At 35.8% G+C, this 24,559-nt stretch overlaps 1 protein-coding gene and 1 long non-coding RNA gene across 2 annotated transcripts in view; both read left to right on the top strand.

Moving 5' to 3' along the window:
• LOC120351011 overlaps positions 1-19,065 on the top strand; it is a 39,085-nt gene extending 20,020 nt beyond the window's left edge. Inside the window, exon 3 of the long non-coding RNA XR_005571157.1 lies at positions 17,386-19,065. This is a non-coding gene — a long non-coding RNA (uncharacterized LOC120351011). The remainder of the gene's footprint in view (positions 1-17,385) is intronic.
• The window catches only part of LOC111045033 (max dimerization protein 1), a 144,409-nt gene that overhangs the window by 78,605 nt on the left and 41,245 nt on the right, over positions 1-24,559 (top strand). The window lies entirely within an intron of this gene.

Raw genomic sequence — 24,559 nt, 5'->3', positions numbered from 1 at the left:
TGCAACTCAAGGGAACTATTCAAGGCTGCAATCAATAAAGTGAAAATTGCCGTGATGATTTCCAACCTCCGATAGGAGAAGGAACCAAAAGAAGAAGAAGAATTCTGTCCTACTGAATTAGCCAACTCCACTTGCATAGACACTTGACTTTTGTATCATTTCATATATTGTTCATTTAATCAGGCTGCTGCGAAACTAGGCAGTGGCTTTGGCTCAGAACTAATGAAACGTTGGAAGGTTTCGGGGTAAACGTTGGTTGGTTTGCTTTGTGTCGGCTGAGTTTGGCCGAATGGCGAACTGCTGCAATGACAGATGGCTGTTGAAGTTGGTCGGAATTAATAAATTGGACCTGTCCGTGTTCCAGCAGGTAGCCTTCTGCACTCGAGGTGTCCGTCCCACTTACGGCCATTTTATTTCTTCCATAAATCAAGCGTCGAAATTGCGCCCACCCTTCCTCGTCCCTCGCCGGGCGCATTTAGCCCTGGCCATTGTTTGCCGCTATAAATTTCAGTTGAGTGCAAGTTCTGTTTCTTTGTAATTGCGATCTCTCAGAAACCTGCCACTCTCAACGTAATTCATGAAGGTCGTTCGTCATATTTCAGAAGTCGACAATTGAAGGGGTCGATTAAGTAATTAAGAGGGATTTTATTGTTTGAAGTACTGCAACTCAGAGTTAGAACTATTTGATTGAGGAAAAATAATTTATCTTTCAGATACATCTACTGTTTGAAACCACGGCAAAATATTCTGGACATCCACTTGTGCTTTATGTAGGCAATATAGCTTGTGCTATACCGTACCGTACTAACAAATCATATTATATAATTATACTCAATCTAAAAGTTGTATTAAACTTTGTGATCTTGTGATCTTTAAACTACAAGATTAACATCCATCCATTTCATTAGAAAATAATTATATTTTCGAGTTGGAAATACAGTAGTTTATGAAATGTATGCATCTCTGAGACAATAAATTTCTTGAAACTACCAATCCTTTCATATCAAATTAATTATATTGGTTGTTATTTAATGAAGTTTTTTCAGTTATCGCTTGATAATTCATCCGTCTAGCTGTCACAGATCAAGCCCTAATGTATGTCTTTTCATTTCTTGTGAATTTATTTATTTTAGATGAATGAAAAGCACTTTTATATCTATCTATCTATATTTATTAATTTTTTTTATGGATAGCAACATTTGTAAATATCTTATTGATAATTGTTTGGGATAATAATCATTGATTAGTTTTAATCGAATGTGCAAGTGGAAATCGATGGTAACTACTGGTAAATATAGCACCTTCATTACCTGAGTGCCAAAATTCATCATATTAAATGCCGCATATTAAGGTGATTCACTACGATAATTTTCCACGAGTCTCAAACAACCCCTATTTTGAATTAGGGGCCAATAACAGGGATGTATTGTACAGAAGAAAAACAACTGTCACAGCTACTCATCAGAGCTCCCTGGGTCAGGTTCAGTCGACTATATTGATGTTTATTTTTTATAATGATGATGTTTATAATGGTGTCGACTATTATAGATGTTTCTACACGCTTGAGACCTCCTAAGAGTGATTTATTTCATTATTATAGGTCCTATTTCAAAGTTTATTTTCAGAGAAAATGTTCACTGAATACTAGTGAAAAGGAATAAACACTCATTATCATGACCACCTACTCCGATGAAGTAAAAATGGATTTTTAGAGAAAATGTTCACTCAAATCCAGGGTAAAGAAATATTTTTATAATCTCTCAATATCATGACCACCTACTCTGATAAAGTAAAAATGGATTTGAAGAAAAATTAATTGTGAAAAGGAATAATTATTATTTTATGACCACCCACTCTAATGAAAAAACTGATGGTCATCTATGCCTGGATAGTGATGTGAGATATAGATTGAAGGGAATGATGAATGTTGTGGCTTGGCCCCCGGCTACAATCATCGTTTGCGGCTCCTAAATGATGTCTTCGATGCCTGTCTATTACCGAAGATCAATATGAGCAAAGCTGAGGGTCAACTCGTGTTGTCAGCCAGTAATCTAATTTGCCTCCGCAGGGCACAACTTGCCTCGTCAGCCTTTCCTAGGGCATCGGCCAATCCCTATCCACACATTCACACTCTATGATGGCTGATGTAACACTTGATCATCATGGCTACCAATTATTTATTTATCCGTAAAATGTTATTGACCTAACTTCGCTCTCCAGGAGAAATAAAGGCAGTCATTCTATTCTATTCCACTCTGATGGTGTTGACCGCTGGAGTGTGTGCTGATTGCTGACATCCTGTTTTAATTGAGTTTCGATTGGAGTCTATAATGACGTAGCATCTTATGAGTGTTTTGATGATTTCCCAATATTGTTACTGCATTGTTCTATCCAATAAAGTGTGTGCTAATTGAGTGACGGTCTATTAGTCCAGTCAATATAGACATTGAAAAGTACACACACCCTACTTGCAAAATATATTGTAGTTAATAAAAAAAATATGAAACATGAAGTACCCTTTTTATTTGAAACATTTTAAAACTATGAAACATTTCAACGACTAGTTTCGGCCTACTTTGGCCATTTTCAAGTTGAAATGTAAGTTAATGTGAAGTGATTTTATATTGTAGTTATTGATTTTTTAATATGTTGCTTGGTTACTGAAAAGAAGCCAGAATCAATTTTTGCATGCAACATTTCCTAGTGTTAAATCCAGGGTGTCTCAAAAAACCCGTAATATCAGTTTCTTTTCCATTTGTCTGCAATTTCCACCAAATCAAAAGCTATTGTACAGAAAAAATCATCTCATCTTTTTTTAGATAATACTAAGAAATCAAATACCACTCTTCATCTTCAATCTGAGAACTGAGTTAAAACTTTTCAAACAGTGACTAATTTTAAGGATAAATTGTTTCTTTCATGAATTTTAGTTTTCAATCAACGATTTCTTCCGATTATAGCCATTTTAATTCATAAGTCAAAAAGGTAGAGGACTAGCTTCGTTTCATTTCAATTGATTTTTGCAACGAAAAAGTCTGAGATTGAGTAAGTTTCTTCTGTACATTTCATACTAAATTTGTGAATACCTCGCTATTTGAAGGAGCTAAGTCTTTCGTCTATCCTAAGAGATGGAAGACAACTCTTCATTTGCTTGAAAGTTTTTTTTTTTTCTAAATACTTCTGGATAGATTCAGTATTGCACTTTCTTTGTCTGTTTGAACATTATAACATACATTATTATTCAAAAATATCCAATCAATTAGGTTCATACGTTTTTGTATTAGTTTAGTATTAGTAGGTATTATTTTAGTATTAGTAGGTTAGTAGGCATTATTTAGTATTAAATTAGTATTAATAGTAGTATTTTAGTATTAATTTTAGTATTAAAATAGGCATATTAGGTTCGAACCCACTAGAACGTATCAGACACGGACCGTGTCAGACCATGCCAGGCACGTAAAATAACAACTATGCCCACTACACCGGATCAACAGCGGTCTATGCCAGTACATTACGCGTATGGTACGCGTATGATACGGGTATGATACGCGTATGATGCCCGGTCAGAAGTTGTTGGGAACGCGTCAGTTAGCAAGAGAATGTAGCGGTGAACTGGTTACCAACGCGGTGCATACGCGGTTACAACGGGGTTTGCAGGCGTCACGTGCCATGCAAGGAGCGTTCCGTCACAGACAAAATATACTGGCTGACAAATGTTGACCTGGACGTGCATGGCACGCTCCGTGCTTGGCCGGTGACGGAACGGTCTAATGGGTGCATTACATATCAAATGATGCAAAGAATATTTTTTTGCATGTGTCGGTACGGGCACGGTCATGGTATGATACGTTCTAGTGGGTTCGAACCTTTAGTAGGTATTGGTAGGTAATCCATGATATTGCGCAGCAGTATGATTTAAAGTGTTTGTGAAACTATTCGTCTGAGAGGAATTCAAAGGGCGCCGTTTTTTTATGAAGCGCGAAACTCTAGTAATTGCAAAAACAGCTTGACAGTTGAACTGAAAATATGTATGAATGCGTCGTCAATTATCGATGTCAAGGCATTCAAATATCGCCTTGACAAGTATCATAGACATGCTAGAAAAGAGAGGTTCAAATGTCTACCATCAGGTGCATTTATTTGTTTTTTTTTTGATGTTTTGTCATGACGTATGACTAAACTTTTGTTTTGTCGTCGTACATATTTCAAGCTTTGAGTGAGTGGAGTACTGTGAATATTTTCGCTTGCCAAATTGCAACTGCTGAAGGGGAATGATTGCTGTGTTGTATGGGTGGGGGGTGAAGGGGTAAGAGTGAGAGAGCATGACCTTGTTCTAGAGTTGTGGACGATGTTGTCCTAGGTCGGAGACGCAGCTGCTATTATAAGCTGAAGTGAGAGAGAGTTAGTGAGTTGAAGAGAGAGAGAGTAAACTTTTTGAGCGAGCGTGCAATAATTATTATTGTGAAATGGAAACATTGCAACGCAATTGCTTCATAGGAGTTTAGAGGTAATAAAAGAACTACCGATGGCCTGATAGCTATGTGATATTTATGTGCTAGCTGTTTCATGTTTTTCCTATTCAAATTGAGGTGGTTTTTATAGCTTTTACGTTACCTGTTACATTCGTGTTATGTTGGGATTGAGTCCATGAAAACTCGTTCATCTATCCCCTTCGAAATCTGATTTTGGTTTTTACTCCAAATTCTCTATCCCATAAATCATGGCACCTGGACCTTTCTTGTTCTACAGACTTTTGAAGAGAGTATTGAATGTAACTTCAATTATTGTCTACAGAATATAGAGTGTAATTATTACAATCTGTACTCTATGGTTCAGAGTTTAGAATGTTCAGTAATTCCATTCTGTAATCTCAGGTTGTGTCAAAGTTGTATCCATTTTTATGGAAACTCATTTTCAACGTGGAATTAATCACAATCTAACTATAAATACTTATTACTTCCGAAAACTTGATTCTAGCAAAATAAAATCATTCACTTGAAAATAGAATAATATTTTTTTAAAAAGGCTTTTCAATTTGAGATACACGTAGAGATTTATGTGTGTATGGACTTGAGCGCAACTACACACGTGGTGTGTTCACTCTTTATCAGCTGATACTATGCTTATATCTGAATTTTACTGTTCCTGTACAAATACAGGTATAATAAGAATAGCATCAGCTGATGATAAGTAAAATGCGCGTGTTCGTGGCGCATGAGTCTGAACGCACCTTTAGAATATTGAATATGTCAAGCATGCCATCTATCTTTTGAATTCAGAAAACTCTCAGGATATCTTCATTGTAACGACGGAATTTTTAAAATTTTAAAATGAGCTAGTGCTGTAGGTGCAAGGTGAGAGAGGGAGGATGGTTTGGATCTGTGTATTTGGCAGTGAAATGAGTAGGAGAGACAAATGCCAAATTGTCTGGGGGACCTTGCACTCTCTCTCTCTCTCTCTCTCTCTCTCTCACACACACACACACACACACCTTTTTTCTCTCAGGCTTCTTCTTGGTATGTTTTTTCTACACCGCCACCTTACCTTGATCGTGGTGTTGTAATGGTGCATTCGAGAACTTGGTTTGCGTTGGTGTTTGATTTTGTTGGCTTGGGGCTGTTTTTGGAGATAGGAGTAGGTGAGGAGGACGCTTTGGGTAGATGTGCTGCACAGGAATGCTCTATGAACGATAAAAAAGTGTGCTCGTGCACTGTGAATTGTGATGCTGCTATTGATGCGGCGATGTTTTGGCACAAGTCACCACTCGAGAGAAGAGCCATCTCACCTATCATCGTTGCACTCACACAAATTCTGTTTGTTGGTGTTTTCTGCTTCCTGAACGTGTGAACAATTTATCAAGCTGGGTGTATTTTTGGAGATGTTTTCTCAAATATGAAAACTTTGGCACCACTTCATATAAAGCTGAACATTTCGCGTCGTAACTCTTATCGTTGTATTATATTATTGTAAAAAGTAGTTTTATTTTGTATTGAATGTGCTTACTTGACAAAGTCGTTTAAATTATTGATGCTCCACTCTAGTAGAAGACTGCTAGATTTAAAATAAGTTAGAGAAGATTTTTTTCTTATGACTTACTAGATTTGTTTATCTTGATAACAAATAACAATCAATCCCAGAAACTGAATGACTTTATTTCGCACATCCACCACAGAAACACACGGCAGCACCAGTATTTCCTACAAATTCCACTCCACCGCACAGTTATGTACAACTCCTCTTTTACTGTAGTAGCGTTCCGATTGTGGAACAATCTATCACCTGAGTTGATTTTCTCACCAAGCTTCTATTTGTTTAAATCGAGGCTTCTGTCATCATTGGTTTGGGTTTGGTGCATTCATGCTCTCATTCCATAATTACTTCTTTTCTTTTTTATTGAAAGTCTGATCATAATGTTTTGTAATAGGAGTACCACCTTCATAGTTTATTTCTTACCTATTCCATCTACTCTCTATTGTATTGTATTATGAAGTTTAATATTTCGAATACTTTCATGATAAGTTTCATTCCACATGGATGCAAATAACAATTTTTCTTTCCTCCAGTATTGCTAATGTGATCTAGTATAATGTTGATAGCTTAATATATACTATATTATTTTCTTCGATATTTGTAATTGATCAATACTAGTGCAGAACTGTTAAATAATTATTATTTATCTCTTAAGTTTGATTTAATTTTATTGTCAATTTTTGTAAATGTTACCATAGGCAACAGCCTAGTAACAATTATCAATAAATATCTAAAATATCTAAAAAAAATAGTCAGTGCTGCATCCACTGCTGTAGTTTGTTTCCAGTCGTTTTCATAACGTATTCTCTTGATTCTGTTCATGTAAAATATACTGTCCAATTGAATGACAGAAATTAGAAAATAACAACGTACCATTCATTTTTCCCTTCAAAACTAATTTACTCATATCGGGGATTCTTGTGTCCCCTTCGATTAAGAAAGGCGCTTCTTCAAGTATTTTGCTGGTTCACTCTAGTGATACAAAATATTGAATAAACTTGTTTCCTAACGAAACGCATTGTTCATTCAAGCACTATCAACCTCTTGATGCAGCTTGCATAATAATTGATCACTTTTTCGACTGATTGACCTTGAAACATTACGAAACTTTTCGATTTATCTACTGTCAGTTATGTTCAATCATCATTTCATGTCAATGGTGATGAATCAACTAAAGATTACTCAGTGAAGAGGTGATGAATTTCAGAAACTGTTCTCTCATATTCCTCCGCACTTCTCGTCACTACTTATAATAATTTTGTTTGCGATCTCAATTTATTTTATGCGATTTAGTCATTCTATCAGGTTTAAATGATTTTTTTGAATTAAGGTCTTAATTTACTATCAATGCGATCTCAATTTATTATGCAAATTAGTCATTCTATCAGGTTCAGATGAATTTGTTGAATTGAGCTAAATTTATTTATTCATTTATTTATTTATTAATTTGTTGATAGAATTACAAATCATATGGATATGATCGGGACAGAACAACAGGCATAGCCCAAAACTATTCTGTTCCCATATTTTGATAAATAATAAAATGTCCAAAAAATAGGTTATGTTCTTACTGAAAAAATTTAAAGTTCAATTTCTGTCCAAAAACATATATGAGCTAGAAATTTTTAATTTAAAATGATTGAAATACCAAATTGTAGTCAAATATTGCACTTAATATTACCGCACTTTGATTAAATTAAGTTATTTCAGAAAATTTTGAAGCCAAAAAATACATACAACTAAATTCTGGTCTCTTTTATGAGGTACTACTGATTTTAATAGTCAATATTGGGTTTAGGCAACCCAATATTGAGCTTAGGCAATATACTTTTCAATGCATCCTGCAATATAGTGTCCTAATAAAATGTTGGGTGAGTACTAACCAGTGAGTATAGATTGTAAAATATTGAATGTAATGTAATTACATTCTATACTCACTGGTACTAAATAAATAATTTAAGTTCCTCTCTCATGAAAATTTATTGTACTCAATATTCAATGATGAGTAATTTTTACTGAGTGGTTGCTGTGAATATCTTATTTATCTTATCATCCATCTTAATCTCTTATACGGAGATTATCTTGTAAGAGAATAACTAGTACCTATGAGAATAAAATTGGCCAATGATTATTTAGAAGAGAAACGATTTCCATCGTTTTTCCAAGTGATGTATTTGCCTGAACGCTGTGTTACGTTGGTTTTGATTTCGACAGTAATTCAATTTTGGTAATGGAAAATAGGGAATCGGTGGGTGGGGCCAATGCTTGTGGTGGCTAGTGTGAGGGAGGTGAAGAGAGGGGACCATGGCCTCGACCCTGGCAACTCAAAAGTGAATCGATACTCCCCCTCTCACTCCTACAATGTCCCTCTCTCCCTCTCGCGCACTGCATTATCACTTATCTCTCACTCTATACGTTGATTATTTTGAATGCATACATTCTCATTTGTTTATTTTTAGAATCGGTCAATTTGGTCCATTAGTTGTAGCTCCAGTACATTAATGTCTAATGTGGTTTATTTTGGGTTACATGTTTGTGTTCATGTATATGTTAATCGCCTGCTTGTTTTCACATCAGAAAACAATACAGGGAGAATGATTCATTTATTCACTTCAAAACCACGGCACAAAATTGGCCGAAATAGATGATTGGAATATGGTTTATGTAGAGTACTGTAGAATCAATATCAATGTGAATCATAATATTAATGATAAAAATGATAATAATAATATGAATTGACTTAGCTCCGTGCAGAATATCTTCAATGCCAATTAGCTTTAATACCTTTTAATTAGATTTCCAAAAACAAAACGCAGTTGTATTTTTATATTGTGAAATCAATTAAACTGACAAACAAATTGAGTTTATCAAAAACCGGGCCTAAGATTCTTGTTTTTCCATTAATCGAACAAGTGATAAAACTGCTCACCATAGTGTGTTATTGATTAGTGTAATATAAATGATTTTAATTCAAAATTTTATTTAATAACTTGGTTTGTACAACGACGAGAGGATTGATGCAGAATAAATTATGCCTTGAAACCGTTATAAATAGATTTAATGTGTTATTTCTCAAATAACTTGGTCCATTAATTTCAACTTATCTCCAGCAATCAAATTGTTATCACTCAAAATTCTTGAAAAATTCATATTTCTCGATGGTATTTTAATTTTTCATTTTCAATATAATTCTATAAAGAAAGAATTGACAAACTATGATATCTCCATTTTTTGAATTGTTTAATGTCTTTCGAGTAACCAAATAATGAAAATTCTCTCTACATTTTACGTATTATTTTTCGAGATGCTTTCAAATTTTCTCCAAGTTTGCTATCCATATTGTGAGTTAGCGGAATGATTTTAGTAGATAGTGAAGCCTGGCTTTGGCTGATGGCTTTCGTGACGAAAGATGGGTCTGGAGCGCAGCCAAACAATGCGCGCCTGTTTGAATTATAATTTCGGCTCAGATTATAATATAAATATTGTAAAAGAAATAGGGCGACTGCTAACGCTCGCCGATCCGCTCTTTTCTCACGCATTCGCCGCCAGTATTTTATTTGAAAGTTAAGGCCTACTAACATGACTTTATAGCAGTCAAAAAAATTTATTCCAATACCACTTTACTAAATCACATGATGGTGTTGTGGTGAAATTGTTTCTTTATTTATATTGTGTTGTTTACATGACGTGGTATAGTGTAAAACTATATGATTCTGTATATTTGGTATCTGGAAAGTTTTTTAGCTGGATATTTTATCTCTAGTTACCAACAAATGGCTTGAGACAATGACGTAAATTTTCAACCCCTTTGGAAATCAGGAGCAACGTTCATGTAAATCATCAATCAATTACTACTGTTTGAAGATTTTTGTGTAAAATCTTGTATAGTGGTTACCAACATTTTTATCATCATCACAATCGTCATAATTACCATTATATCTTGAATTAGTCTGCATGGTTTTAATTTGAGAGTCCTATTTTTAGAACTCCAGAGATAGAAACCCTATTGGAAAGCATTGTACTAGTACTGAAAGTTTTCTAACCAAACTTATTCCAATCAACAAACTATTCACTGAACTATCGATTCTCAAACCCACTTGACACACAAAGACAGTCAACTGCAATCTGAAATCCCACGTTGAATAACTTCATCGTTCAGTTGTTGGGAGTTGGAAGTTGGATAGTACGTAAACTATGTCATTGAAATGGAAATAGTTGAGGGGATATCGTTTAAAACTTTTCAATTTACTTTTTTGTAGCCTGTCAGTGGCATTAATACGCGAGAGTTCCTCTTCAATAGAAAGCCTCCACTCCTGTCTCGATGTCATTATCTTAATTCATAAACTTTTATATTAACGATTCTATAATTTGAGTATGATTTGAAAATGATTCTCACATTTCAATTTCTCAAATACAGTAATAGTTTGTCAGTTACACACCCATGAAACTAGATTTTAATGAAATTTAGGACTTCAATTTCAAAGTCAAGTCAGTTACACCACTACCTCCGTAAACAAAACTATAGTGCATTCGTGTGACGTCAGCACAGGTAGGGCTATCACACCAATCAAAAAACTAGCTGATATAGATCAGCTGAAATCAACGAATTTTCATTGGTGTAGGAGCCCTACCTGTGCTGACGTCACACGAATGTACTATGTCCTTGTTTACGGAGGTAGTGGTTCCACACACTGAGATTTTCGGACATCTGATTTCCTGCCGTCCTTCTAAATTCTATTAGATTAAACATAACTTTGCGAAAAGATGATGTGTTCAGGTGTTGGTCAAGTTCAATTCAATCTGGTAGATTTCATTCTGACGGAAAATTCGAACATACAAAAATTGATTTGTGTAACTGACTCAACTTTGAAATTGAAGGCCTAAATTTCATTGAGATATAGTTTCATGGCTGGTTTAGTCCATTGTTTGACAAAATACATTAATTACATACATTTTTGGGACTCAAAATAGTGTGTGAATTAAGTTATAATTTACATAACCTCTAGACTGTGTATTTCAAATTAAGGTTTAAAGCAGTTTTGGGCGAATGCCTGTTGTTTTTGCCTTCATTGTATCTATTGTCTATGATGAAATGAAATGAAAATGAACTAAAATCGATAGAGTATTATTCTGATGTATATTGTTCATCAAAATGGTAATTTCCCATGGAAATATTCTCCAAAATTGTTGATAAACACGGTGTCAATCACTGGACAGAAATGAAGACATCTGCTTGATAGACGAACCGTTTGTCCCCAGAGGGTAAATTGTAAATTCACTTGGAGAGAAACACTTGAGTTGTGCATCCCCTGAGGGTGACAAGCAGCAATCTGGGGGAAGGAAGACACAGTCTGTGTCCGAAACAGAGCACCACAGCACCACAGATCCACCACATGACGGTGTCCATGCAGATGGTGACTGCTGCTTCAACCACCCAACAGCTACCATTATTCGTAGACACCTGCATCGATTGCCACTAGACCGTATGCTGATAGGAACCACTCACTCTGCGGGCGGTAATTGAGGGCTGTATTTATTTGAATTACCCTGCTCAGTTCCCAGTATATCATTTTCTTTTATTTTTTATATTGATTACACTATTTCAGCTGAAAACCTTGATCACACTATTATTTCAGCTTTTGGTTTATTAGTTTAGCTGTACCCGTTGTTTTCCAGTGTAGCTATTCAACCCAAGAGTTTTTCCATTTCATAAGGACCTTTTTACACCTTCTATTCCACCTGAATTCAATTCAGGGATGTACAGTGATTAAAAAAATTGTACTTTTTGAGAACGGAGATTAAATTACACCATCGATTTCACCTGAATTCAATTCAGGGGTGTACGGAGATTGAAAAAATTGTACTTTTTAAGAACGGAGATTGAATTACACCATCGATTTCACCTGAATTCAATTCAGGGGTGTACGGAGATTGAAAAAATTGTACTTTATTAAGAACGGAGATTAAATTACACCTTCGATCTCACCTGAATTCAATTCAGGGGTGTACGGAGATTGAAAAAATATGTACTTTATTAAGAACGGCGATTAAGGATTGTATTTACATAAACTTGTTATATTCAGATGTTGAGTCTAGATCTACAGTTAGAATTCTTTATCCTAAGCATTGTTATAGTGAGGTCCACGTTATAATGGCAGTGGATAAAGATAGGAGAATAGCGATGCCGATTCTCTGCATTAATTAATTATATTTCTCCACTGTCAAAAACGTAACTAGCATCATGTTGGGCCTAGAAAAGGATAGTACCACCGACTTTGTTGAATGATAGACAAGGATAGCAAAACCAAAGTTGATCAAATACTGTCATTATAACGTGGACCTCATTATAGTGAGTAGTGTTTGTGTAGTCGCAAACTGGTTAACTATTTACCGTATAACACGAAATTGCTCTTTACAATGGAGTCGGATTTATATGTTGTTTTCGTTTTGATATTGATTGCGTGATAGTAAGGTGAGCTGAGCTTTTCAGTGGATCTGTTGTTGAACTGTATATATATAAACCCACATCGATTTCCACTGGATTGTATTTTAATTGTGGGGTTGTAAGGTACCGTAATTTGAACGGTACTAAGCATGGTGAATAAGGGTTGTAATTACAAAAATACTCTCTTCACAATAGACAGCGCATAGGTTTTTTATGTCTATATTGATTGAGCTGTATTAAGGTTATAGTTGGCCTGTTTTGCAGGAGCGACACGGCAACAAGTGAAACTTTGCTGTGGGAAAGCGAGTTTTGAGTGCTAGTTGCGTTGCCCTGCACTGCTAGCCAATGTGTGAACGACCTAGTTTTCGTGTGTGCTGTGCCCGTCGTCATCCATCTATCGATCGACCAACCCTCATGCTAGGATCTCCTTTTTTACACTACCCTCATCTTTTACTATCGCCGCCTTTCTTTACCGCCAACATCATAAACATCTATCTTTATTTTTGCTGTTGATAGACACTTGTCGCTGATGAGCTGCTTTGGAAAGTGGAGTGTGGAGCTGTGGATGCTGCAGGCTGCCATCAATAATTCAGGGTGCAAGGTTTTTGGAGCTTGTTGTGAAGTTGAGGTGGCTGATTACGGCCTGTTCTGTTAGGCTCCTCGTATACTTGAATTATTCAAGCTCACTGTTCATGCCTTCATGTAGCGTCTTCCTGGGCAAGTGTTTTTCGTCTAAATCATATATGAATCAGATAGAAGAACGATTTTTCAATCTGCACAATTATCTGATATAGGCCTACTTATTGAATATCTCAATACTTTATTCAGAATACATTATGTTGAAAATGTACAGTGGTTACATGATAAATCTCAATATAGTACGAATTCGCTGAGGTGATTTCCTTGTCAGTATCACAAATTTTGCATTTTTCATTTTTAAATTCCATGTACAATTATTCAAGTGATACTTTAATATTATTATCTTAGTGGATTTTCTGTTTTGTATTACTCAACCATGATCCATGAATGACTGAATCCATACAGGAATATTGAATATAAATATAAAGAAAAATAAAAATCTCAGTACCCTTTTTGAAATATTTATATTTATATTACAAGTAGCCCTATACAGAAAAGAGGAATATTGAATCTGTGTTATTCCAGAAATGAATGATTATTCCTATTGCAGGACAATGACACTGATTACTACCATATATACCGTTAATTTACATTATATTAATACATTACATTATTTGTCTGGGATACTATCTATCCCGTCATATTTTAGAACAAACAATTTACTTCATTTAATAATGCTATTTAGGTGACTCACTTATACATTACTTTTATGTAGGTTATTCATCACGATTTTGTTCAGATCTGTACTGTTGATTTATTGTTCAATTTATGATATAACCTCTGAGTAGAAATATGAACTTGTGTCTTGAAATGTCTACACTTCACATTTATTTTTATGTGAACTGTTTGAAATTTCTAGAAAATCCGCTAGAGTTGATCTCACCTTCTATACCATGAGTGTTTTTATGATACCTTCCCGATGATTCGTAGATATATAGGAAGTCAATTTCCAACAACACATTTCGTTACTGGCAATGGTGGCGTCATCAAGTCTGAATGCCTCTCATATTATTTGTATAGACGGATTTCCTTATCTAGACGTGACACGCGCCTTGAGTGTATGAAATTGTCATTGGCACCTCTATATATCTATCGATCTGTGCCGTCACTCTGTCTATTGGTTTTACGGCGACCTTAAGTAAAAAAAAAACCACCTGCTTTGAGACGATCAATAGATAGACCTTTCATGCTCTCCCACACTTTTACATTCACTCTCTCTCACACACACACACGTACACTCCCTCATTGCTTTCCCTTGACTGTTTACCACCTACCTTGACTGCCTCACCTCTTCATTAGGCCTAACACACATAGCCGATTACGATTATGATTATTAGGCTACAGCTACACCCTTATCGTCGCCGTGGCACGCAATGATAAGCGCCTTGTGTTGTTCTCTCTTATCGTTGTGAACTTAGCCCCATCTACTTTGTCTCTGCAACAAGACTTTGTGTTTTTACGATACCCGTATAAGGTTTGAGCGTGCGGGCAGGGGCTGTACTTGCTTGAACCTCGCTCTTGAAAACCCCCATTGTTGAAAATGACAGAATTGTCGACCTTAATGATGGAGATTGATAAAAGTGATGTTCCATATCCAAAATCACCTAAAATCTGTCTGTATTTTTATGCTCATTTGCTCTTAGTCATAGCTCTGTTTCATATGATATATTAATGTAGAATATCTCTACATTATCATATCTTTACATTTTTAATTCTAGATAATATGTCTGTTCCTGTGATGTATGAATGTATGATGATGCTACCACAGAGATATGATACTCTTTAAATACGCTAAAGTAAAATAATTATTGCTTGAAAGATATTTACAAAAACGTATTTTTCCTCTATGATATTTCTCATTTATTATTACCCAGTATTAGTTCTAATATTAAACTAATTCGATTTTTTTTCTTTCCAGGTAAGATGTGAAGCTGTTTAAACTGGATCAATGAACGCTTAAGGTTTGGTTCACATGTATGTTAATTTCAATATCTTGGATAAATCACGTGGTTATAATTGAAACTTAGTCTCAGTTAAGGTTAAATAATCTGAGGATTGACTTTGAATATATTGTTCATTCCCAGTTCTATCATAAATATCATGAAAAATGTCGTTATTGAACTCATGCGGATGGTTAATATCTTCTATACTACTCTACCAAGCCTCGTACCCTACTTTAATGATTGCCTGTATAATTTAACATTTATTAGTATTCCTTCAACTCCAGTTAGTTGCATAATTGTTTTTCAAAGTGAGACAATAATTGTTTTGTCTCTTGTATCTTGTGTGTCTCTTCATATCTGGTTATTTATACAATCATTTATTTCTCTAAGTTAAAATTTTATCGTGTCTCTTGTTGTCATTGGGCTGTCATTCGTTGGGCAATGATTCTATAGAAAATACAGTATGATACAAATTATTCTACGGTATTAGCAAGTCAAAATTCGTTGTTGCATTCAGAATAAAAATCCATTTGACATTGAAATTTAACAGTCATTGACTCTCTGTTTGGAAATATTCGTTGACCAATCGTTTTGATGGAAAATAAGCCTAACATAATATCAATAATAGTTTTTTGAATAGAAAATGAACCTAACATATCAATAACAGTTATTTGAATAGAAAATAAGCCTAACATATCAATAACAGTTATTTGAATAGAAAATAAGCCTAAATCAACAATAGTTATTTGAATAGAAAAAATAAGACTAACATATCAATAATAGTAATTTGAATATTATTTTGTTTTCCGAAAATAGTGACATTTTTCCGAAAAATGTAGTATATCTTGTATCCTGTCGCTTTTAGCAAATCAGAGGTTACCTTCAGCATTATGGGTAGCTCATTAGTTTCTGTCCACCATGGAAATAAAAGACTCAGCACAGGTGGGCAGAGATATAGCCTAGCATTCTATTGTAGTTGGGACAATGTAGATGTAGATGGTAGCGTGTTTGGCCGCCTACTTAGTAACATGCATGACGGACGCGTGCTTTGAGCTTGATTTGCTTGCACCCTGCGCATGCGCAAATACTGTCGCTGTGATTTATTGTGCTGCTAGTAATTGAGGAAACGAATACAGCGAACTCATTACTGGATTGGACATAGTTTATTGTTATAATAGTGTCAATTATGTGTCGCTTTGAATAGTTTCGCCCGGACCATATTATACGATTATGCGAGCTACTGTGCGTTCGTGTGTGTGCGTGTGTATGTGGATGGGCGTTATCCATAATGGATGGCGCGACGCAAATGCGCGCGAATTTATGGACGCCTGATTTAATACGGCTTGATCCACTTCCTGCCATTACTATTAATATTATTCGGCTGGCACAGCAGAACAATGCACGGATCCGTTGGATGTTAAATGCCCCATCATTATGGTGATGATGATCCTCCAGCGGCAGTAATCATAGTGACAGACTTATGACGATGCCCTTTGCTGCAGTGCCCCGATAACGCCCTTCTAATACAACCACTGAAATCCACTATTCACAGCCACCCTTAATCACTCATTTTCCTGTCCATTTTTTCATCAACCCACACAATAGAATTGTATTGCAGAGTTTAATGAAGAGATAATGCCGATTCTGCTTCTGTTGTTGTTGTCGGTGCATTACACACCCATATTTCATTTGACTTGAAGGTAGCCTATTGTCGGTACCTGCTGTAACTGAAATGGAACTAACTGTTTCTCAGGTGATTTATGGATACCATACTCATAACTCTCAGGTGATTTTGAAAACCATAATGTCCTTTGTATTCTGATTTATATTATCCCTTATATCGTGTTTTATATAATCATTTTATATAGTCCTTTATGTAATTCTCCTCCATGTAAAGCTATTGTAAACTATCATTCAATTAATATTCTGTAACCTACTGTCATTAGCCTATTTTATCGATTAATTTTTGATATGAATGTATATGCTATGAAATCTTCTCATCTGGGAACCCATTTTTTAAATAGGAGAGACACAAAAATGCATTCGATCTTCTACAAATCCAACACTCAGTTAACGAATCGAGTGAATTTCAAGAGCAAGTTGTAACAAACTGAAGTAGATTGAAAGCCGTTGTCGTTTCGTAATGAAGTTGTCGAGCATTTCTTTTCGTTTGTTTCACCTTGGCTGTACTCTCCTCTCTCTTTCGCTCCAACTTCCCCAACCAGAATCCGTCCCTTTCCCTTGTATTATTGCTGTGACTAGCAGGACGGCTTCTGTTTCCTTCGAGTCTTTCGCAATTACGTTAATTAGCGAATTTTATACTCGTAGGAAACAGCAGCGGCAGGCTATTGATTGAAGGAACAGCAGCCAGCGATACCCACTGTGAAAAAACTCAGCGCCAAATAGCAATGAATCAAGCGCGGAATTATTTGTTGCTATTGCAAAAGCTGCTCACAGATAACGAGGTCAGCGACTTTCCGCGCCAGTTTATCGACGTTTAGAGTGAGAGGGTGAGTGAATAGATGTGTATGTGTGGAGGAGAAGTGAGAGCACTATGTTTATCTTTCAACGTAAAATTGGAATGAGGTTAAGTAAATAATAATTCACGCTCTTTTCATCATTTGGCGCTAAAACAGTTTCTGTTTAATGCTAAAATCCCTGTGTGATTTGCTAATTTTCATTTAGTAAATGATTTCTTTTTGTACTCTTACTTGATGAATAATTGTAACTATTTGTGTTATGGAAGCAATTTTTGGGAGAAATCCTGTTTGCTCCCATGTTTTCATAAATGGATAAAAAATTGTGTATTTTTTTAACATACAAGTATCTCCAATAACAGTGATAGGGTATAGTAGTTGAAAGGCATTCTTCGTGATATCATAGTTTTATTATAGAGATCAACAGAATACTATAATTAATGTAATATGAAGGGCCGTATTTAGCAATTAGGTACCCCCAAGGCCCAATATTTTTTCTGCCCCGACTCTGATTAGAGTTATCTCCTAAATCCTAAAACATAGTTTCAAAATCGATAGCTGGTATATTATATTGCTAACGGTGTTAGCAACTATGGGTTTTAATGTTCCTAGCTTTATTAGCAACAATGGTTGCTACTACTGTAATGCAATAAACTATCCATTACAAACAAAAATAATGTATAATTAATAAATTAATATTGAATTTGATATTTTGACGTTACAAAATATTGATTTTAATAAAAAATCCATTAACAACAATAGTTGTGGTTGATGGTTAATGGGTGTTAAAACCTGAAATAAATTCAATTATGGTTTTATGAATTTAATTTGAAATATCACAATTCAAATTCATAATGATCGTAGTAATTGTTTTTTGGTTGTTTACTTGGAGAGTTTTAGAGGAATGTAATCTAGCGGAGAAAGGCAGAACTAACGAGATACCAGAAAATATGGGAGTGGATATACTAATATAAGCCACGCCCAAACTCAACGAGCAGTTTGATTGGTCGATGACGTTCTCAACCTGCTCGCTTTCTATTGTTAGTGAGCTGTGGAGGTAAAATGGCGTCTCATCAACACATTAATTACTTCATTTTCATATTATTTCCCTGAAAACTGAGAAGTTAATTAATAGAGTTATTTAAGTTCTTCATTTATTTCAAAAACAACTAAACTACAGTTGAACTGAGCACGAACTAGGAATCTCTATCATATTTGCAAATATTTGATGATATATGCTAATTCCGTTTAATTTTTTTAATGAACCTGTAATTTCAGCCCCTATATTCATTTGAATTTACTGTTATGTTAATCTTGAAGAATTCATCTGCCAATGTAAATGACCTACTTACATTCATTATAACTTACCCATTCATTCTCACGAAAGAATTGATTTCGATCGAATGAATTACATGAAGTTTCTCATTATGTCTATATGATAAAATTATCGCTTTTCAATTTTTATGTAGGCCTATTTTTTATTGATACAGGACTATTTCAAACTAATTTGCGTCATTCAAAAACTTAAAAACTGAAGTAAAAAATTATTAGAATGGTGGTATAAAGAATTGAGGCAGGATCTCTTTCTAGCTTTTTGCACGTCAATAGGTACTATTGGCAGACTTGAAAGTTTATAAAGTTGCAGTCAAATGTAATTTTCAGCAAACCTTCCCAAATCTGTACCATGATACTTGACAATTACTGTGTATCAGACTACAGCTCAGCTTGAGATCTATTGCAAATAACGATTCATGTTAGGCCGAATGTAAACCTGCTTCGTTTAATAATTGCAGCATAAGTGTAAGCATATATTGCTATTGGATTTCCTATGTTACGTCTCTCATAGCTACTAGATTTTATGATTGAAGCCTCAAAATTCATTTGCAAATAGCAAATAGTGTTCGGTGCTTTAATATCCACATTTAACAATCTCCATTACGGTGGTAATAACAGTTCTGCTATTGGAGAGCATCATATATTAGCTATTAGGTAAGCTCAAGCTTGCTAGATAGCGGCTTATTTCTTGAACAATAATTCTGACAGTATACTATTTTATGATAATTGAAGCATACTGAAATCCCTATCATCAATTTCGAACGGTTATAAATACTCTTGTCTTCAGGCTTCAGATTATTGCCAGCGATATCAGGTAGATTATATACTAGTAGTTTATAATCGATACATTGATTATTTTTTAATAAGAATGGACCATGTTTCCACTACTCTGTATGGATTGGAATATATCAGCTCCGTCATCATCATCATCATCATCAGTGTTCTTTCTGCCCTAGGGATGCCCAGGGGTCCATACTTGAATCCTCCTTCCCCGTTTCTCTCTGTGCTGTGCGATTCTATAATCCATTCGAAGTTTTCTTGATTTGCTTATCTATAACCAACGTTATGCATTCCATGATTTTATTTACTGGGGATGATGTCTCCAATATAGTCCTAGTCTTGTGTGTTGGTTGCTCATAGGATGGATTGGAGGTTGAAGGAATCAATACAAGTGATGAATGGAGTTTTTGAGTGGATATTGAACATGTTCATTGATCCGTAGAGGTCCAGAAACATTGTATCAATCTTGGAAGAGGATAGGTTATTTTGTGTTGATTATTGAACTTGCTTTATGTCACAAATGACAGTGGTACAGCTTTATGAATTCAAAATTATCTCAGTAGCTTCTTAGGCTGGCCACTAACAGTAGAACTTGCATGATACACAGTCGTCAAACATTTTGTGTCATCACAGCGAAACGCTTCAAGAACATTTTTTGAGGTTAGGTTTTTGTTCCCCGATTTTTTGTTATTTTTTCTTCGCTGCTTTATTTGAGGTTGAATTATTTTTCTATCATTATAATTTGTAATTTTCCAGTGATTTATTTATTGGTATTGGTTGTTTATTTTATGTTAGAAACCTCTCGCTGATGATGGACATGTGTATGGGATAAACCTGCATGCTCTACTCTTTGTGGCTAGTCTAAAACATGAATCAGTTTGATTGAATTTTCACATCTTTATAAATTATATTAACCAATTCACCATTCTCCATTGGTTAGAATCTCTTCAGTATTTGAATAGAATATCCTATTAATTTAATTGTTGAACATTCAACTCACTGATTGTCGATTCATGAACAACGTCAACACTATTTTAGGAGGGGAAATCGAGGCCCTCCACAATTTTTATTTTACTATTTCGCATCTTCCACTGCAGATTGAAAATCGTATTGAAACTCGTGAAAAGAGTAAAAGTGGTGGTCGACACTCGTTCTTGCATTGACGAGCGTGATTGTGTGCGTGCGTGAGCTTTGCAGATTGCGTCAGTTGTCAATTGAATTTCGTTTCTGCCTTTCTTTTGGATGCTTGCTTGACTTGGTTGCTGTACCCTCTGTGCCTCCTCCTCCTCCTTTCGAAGCAATGAATCTCAGACAGCCGCCTCTTCTTCCTTCTCCTCCTCCTCCTCCTGCTCTTCCTCTTCAAGCTTCTCATTTTTCTCCTCTTTCTCCTCCTCTTCAAACTTCTCCTTTCCATCCTTCTCATTTCCTTCCTCCTGATCAAGCTTCTTCTTCTCCTCATCCTTCTCTTTCTCCTTTTCATCCACCTCGTCATCTTTCTCCTCCTCCTCTTCTCCTTTCTCTTCCTCCTCCCAATCTCCCTTCTCCACCTCCTCCTCTTCTAGCTTCTCCTCTACATTCTCATTGTCTCTTCTCCATCCTCCTCCTCCTCTTTCTCAACTTCTCCTTTTCTTCTTCTTTCTTCCCTTCCTCATTCACTTCCTCTATCTCCTCCTTATCACCATTCTCCAACGCTTCCTCTTTTTCCTTCTTCTCTTGTTCCTCCTTATCCTCATCTCCCTCCTTCTCCTCTTTCTCTTTCTTATATTTTTTTCTTATTATTCTTCCTCTAATACTGTATCTTCTTCTTCCTCTCATCCTCCTTCTCTCCTTCTCCTCTTCCTCCTCCTCCTCCTTTCGAAGCAATGAATCTCAGACAGCCGCCTCTTCTTCCTTCTCCTCCTCCTCCTCCTGCTCTTCCTCTTCAAGCTTCTCCTTTTTCTCCTCTTTCTCCTCCTCTTCAAACTTCTCCTTTCCATCCTTCTCATTTCCTTCCTCCTGATCAAGCTTCTTTTTCTCCTCATCCTTCTCTTTCTCCTCCTCATCCACCTCGTCATCTTTCTCCTCCTCCTCTTCTCCTTTCTCTTCCTCCTCTCAATCCCCCTTCTCCACCTCCTCCTCTTCTAGCTTCTCCTCTACATTCTCATTGTCTCTTCTCCATCATCCTCCTCCTCCTCTTTCTCAACTTCTCCTTTTCTTCTTCTTTCTTCCCTTCCTCTTTCACTTCCTCCTCCTCCTTATCACCATTCTCCAACGCTTCCTCTTTTTCCTTCTTCTCTTGTTCCTCCTTATCCTCATCTCCCTCCTTCTCCTCTTTCTCTTTCTTATATTTTTTTCTTATTATTCTTCCTCTAATACTGTATCTTCTTCCTCCTCTCATCCTCCTCCTCCTCCTCCTCCTCCTCCTCCTCCTGCTCTTCCTCTTCAAGCTTCTCATTTTTCTCCTCTTTCTCCTCCTCTTCAAACTTCTCCTTTCCATCCTTCTCATTTCCTTCCTCCTGATCAAGCTTCTTCTTCTCCTCATCCTTCTCTTCCTCCTCCTCATCCTCCTCCTCCTCTTCCTTCTCCTCTACCTTCTCCTCTCCCTCTTCCTCTCCCTCCTCCTCAAGATCTCAACCTAGCCTCTCTACAACGTCAACGATGGAGTCTACAAATCCTCCTTCTCCTCCTCCTCCTTCTCCTTCATCACCTTCCCCTCCTCAAGATCTCAACCTAGCCTCTCTACAACGTCGACGATGGAGTCTACAAATCCTCCTCCTCCCCCTTCTCCTTCATCACCTCCTCAGGATCTCAGACTAGACTCTGTAGAACATCGACGAAGCAGTCTACAAATGTGACTTGTGGTTCTGGCCTGTCGCAGTCGACACGAATTCGATGTAACTGCTCACGAACCGTAAAAAGTGCCAGATCTGCTTCCTCTCTCCTCTGCACTTGTCACAGTCTCCTCCACGCCATCCCCTGAGAGTTCGCCCTTCTAATGGCCTCTGGGATACATGTTTTCCTATCTACCGAAGCCAGTGGTGTCCGAGTGTATCTTGTTGAATTTGGATTCCGCAACAAATTTGTGTTTGAGACTTGGGAAACAGTTTTAGGCTGTCAAAGACTGTTGTAGATACAGACAGTTTTACTCAAAGCAACGTTTCAAATATAAATCCCAACGTTAAAAATGAAAATTCTCAACGTTTTACATAAAACTTTGTATAGTTTTGAATGTTTAATGAATAAATTTACGTATCAATAGTCTAGTATCGATATTCCATTACACATCGACGTTTGATCCAAGTTACGTTTTAAGTTTTAGATTGGATTGTAAATTGTTTTACGTTTTTGATTGCAAATTTGTATCCTAGCTATTTGAAAATTATATAGTGATATGATTGCATTTCTAAGTCAAAAAATTCTAGCAACACGGAGTATTTTGAAAAGAATTGCGAGGAAAATTAAATATGAATGGGGGTCATATTATGAGGATTGGAACTGGCTGATGAGATGCCTAAATCCAGGAAGGAGTAGGAGGAGGGTGTGGATGTGGATATTGATGTTGAAGAAGAAGAAGAAGAGAAAAATCTACTGAAGATGAAGAAGATGAGTAAAATCTACTCAAGATGAAGAAGAAGATGAGGAGGAAGGAATAGAAGGAGAAGAAGATGAGTAAAAGTTACAGAAGAAGAAGAAGAAGGAGGAGGAGGAGAAGAAGAAGAAGAAGGAGGAGAAGAAGAAGAAGTTGATGACGACGATCGTACATACTTTTATCGGCTCCTTCTGTATATTTCGAGAAAGTTCTCATATTCCAAGTCTGAATATTTGGAATCGAGAAAAATAATTTGAATCATCTAGTCTCTAGTGCATTGATTTACTGCATCATTCACTAATTGGTATCAAGTGATAAATTGTCTATTTCAAAATGCATTGCACAACTGCCGGAACTGATAAGAGTATTATTATCGTATTTCAATTTTATTGTATTTCAAGGAAGAAAAATAATTCTATCAAATCTGTTTGACTCTTAAATTTGAGGTCATCGCTCGTTATCAAACTGTATGAGTCATGATAGTAATATTTATTGTACTGTTCTGTCGTATTCAATATTCTTTTCTCATTTTTATTTGATAGAATTTTAGTGGAAAAACTTTCACAAACAAGTTATTGGCGTCGGTTCAATTTCCTTCTGATATGCTCATTTCACGGTTTTCCGCGTAAAAATTCTTATAGGTTTCTTATAATGAATATATTAAAAATAATAGGATGTAGGATAGTAGAATACTGTATAACATTTAGTATTTGATGAAAACGACTCGTTATTGTCAAAACTAATAATTTATTTGAACATTTTGAAGTACTAGTTTCGAATCATGTTCAATTCAATTGAAAATTCAACATGTTGAATCAGTTGAAATTCTGTCGAATTTTCACCATCATAAATTTTATTTATAAAATTTATTTGAACATTTTGAAATACTAGTTTCGGGTGTTGCACCATTATCAATTTCTTTCAAACTGATATATTAAGGAGCAGAATATATTATAGTTTGGTGAAACCCAACGATTGGCCGTGGCTAAGATGGAAGTGGGTCTAGCCTTGGCCAATGACAGTAGAGCTCAACCTTCATTGTTAACAGGTAATAGCCAATCGTGGAGATTCACCCACACTATGTCATTCTGATGCTCTCTATTCAGTTTTTAGAGATTGATTAAGGTGTAACAACCGAAACTAGTATCTAGAATTGTTTTAATAAATTAGTGGTTTTCACAATATCAAGTCGTTTTCATTCAATATGGATATCTACCATACAACATCACCTTCACGGCTGAAGAACCAGGAGGAAGATCCTGATTTAAAGCACTGTCTTGGAAACGTTCTACCCAAGGAAGACTCAGCTGGCAAAGTAGCTCCATAACGCAGAAAGTTGAAA

This window comes from Nilaparvata lugens, chromosome 4 (assembly GCF_014356525.2).
Source record: "Nilaparvata lugens isolate BPH chromosome 4, ASM1435652v1, whole genome shotgun sequence".
In the NCBI taxonomy this organism is placed as follows: Eukaryota; Metazoa; Arthropoda; class Insecta; order Hemiptera; family Delphacidae; genus Nilaparvata; species Nilaparvata lugens.
Note: the sequence above shows the minus strand (reverse complement) of the source record. Positions and strands in the feature narration are given on the sequence as shown.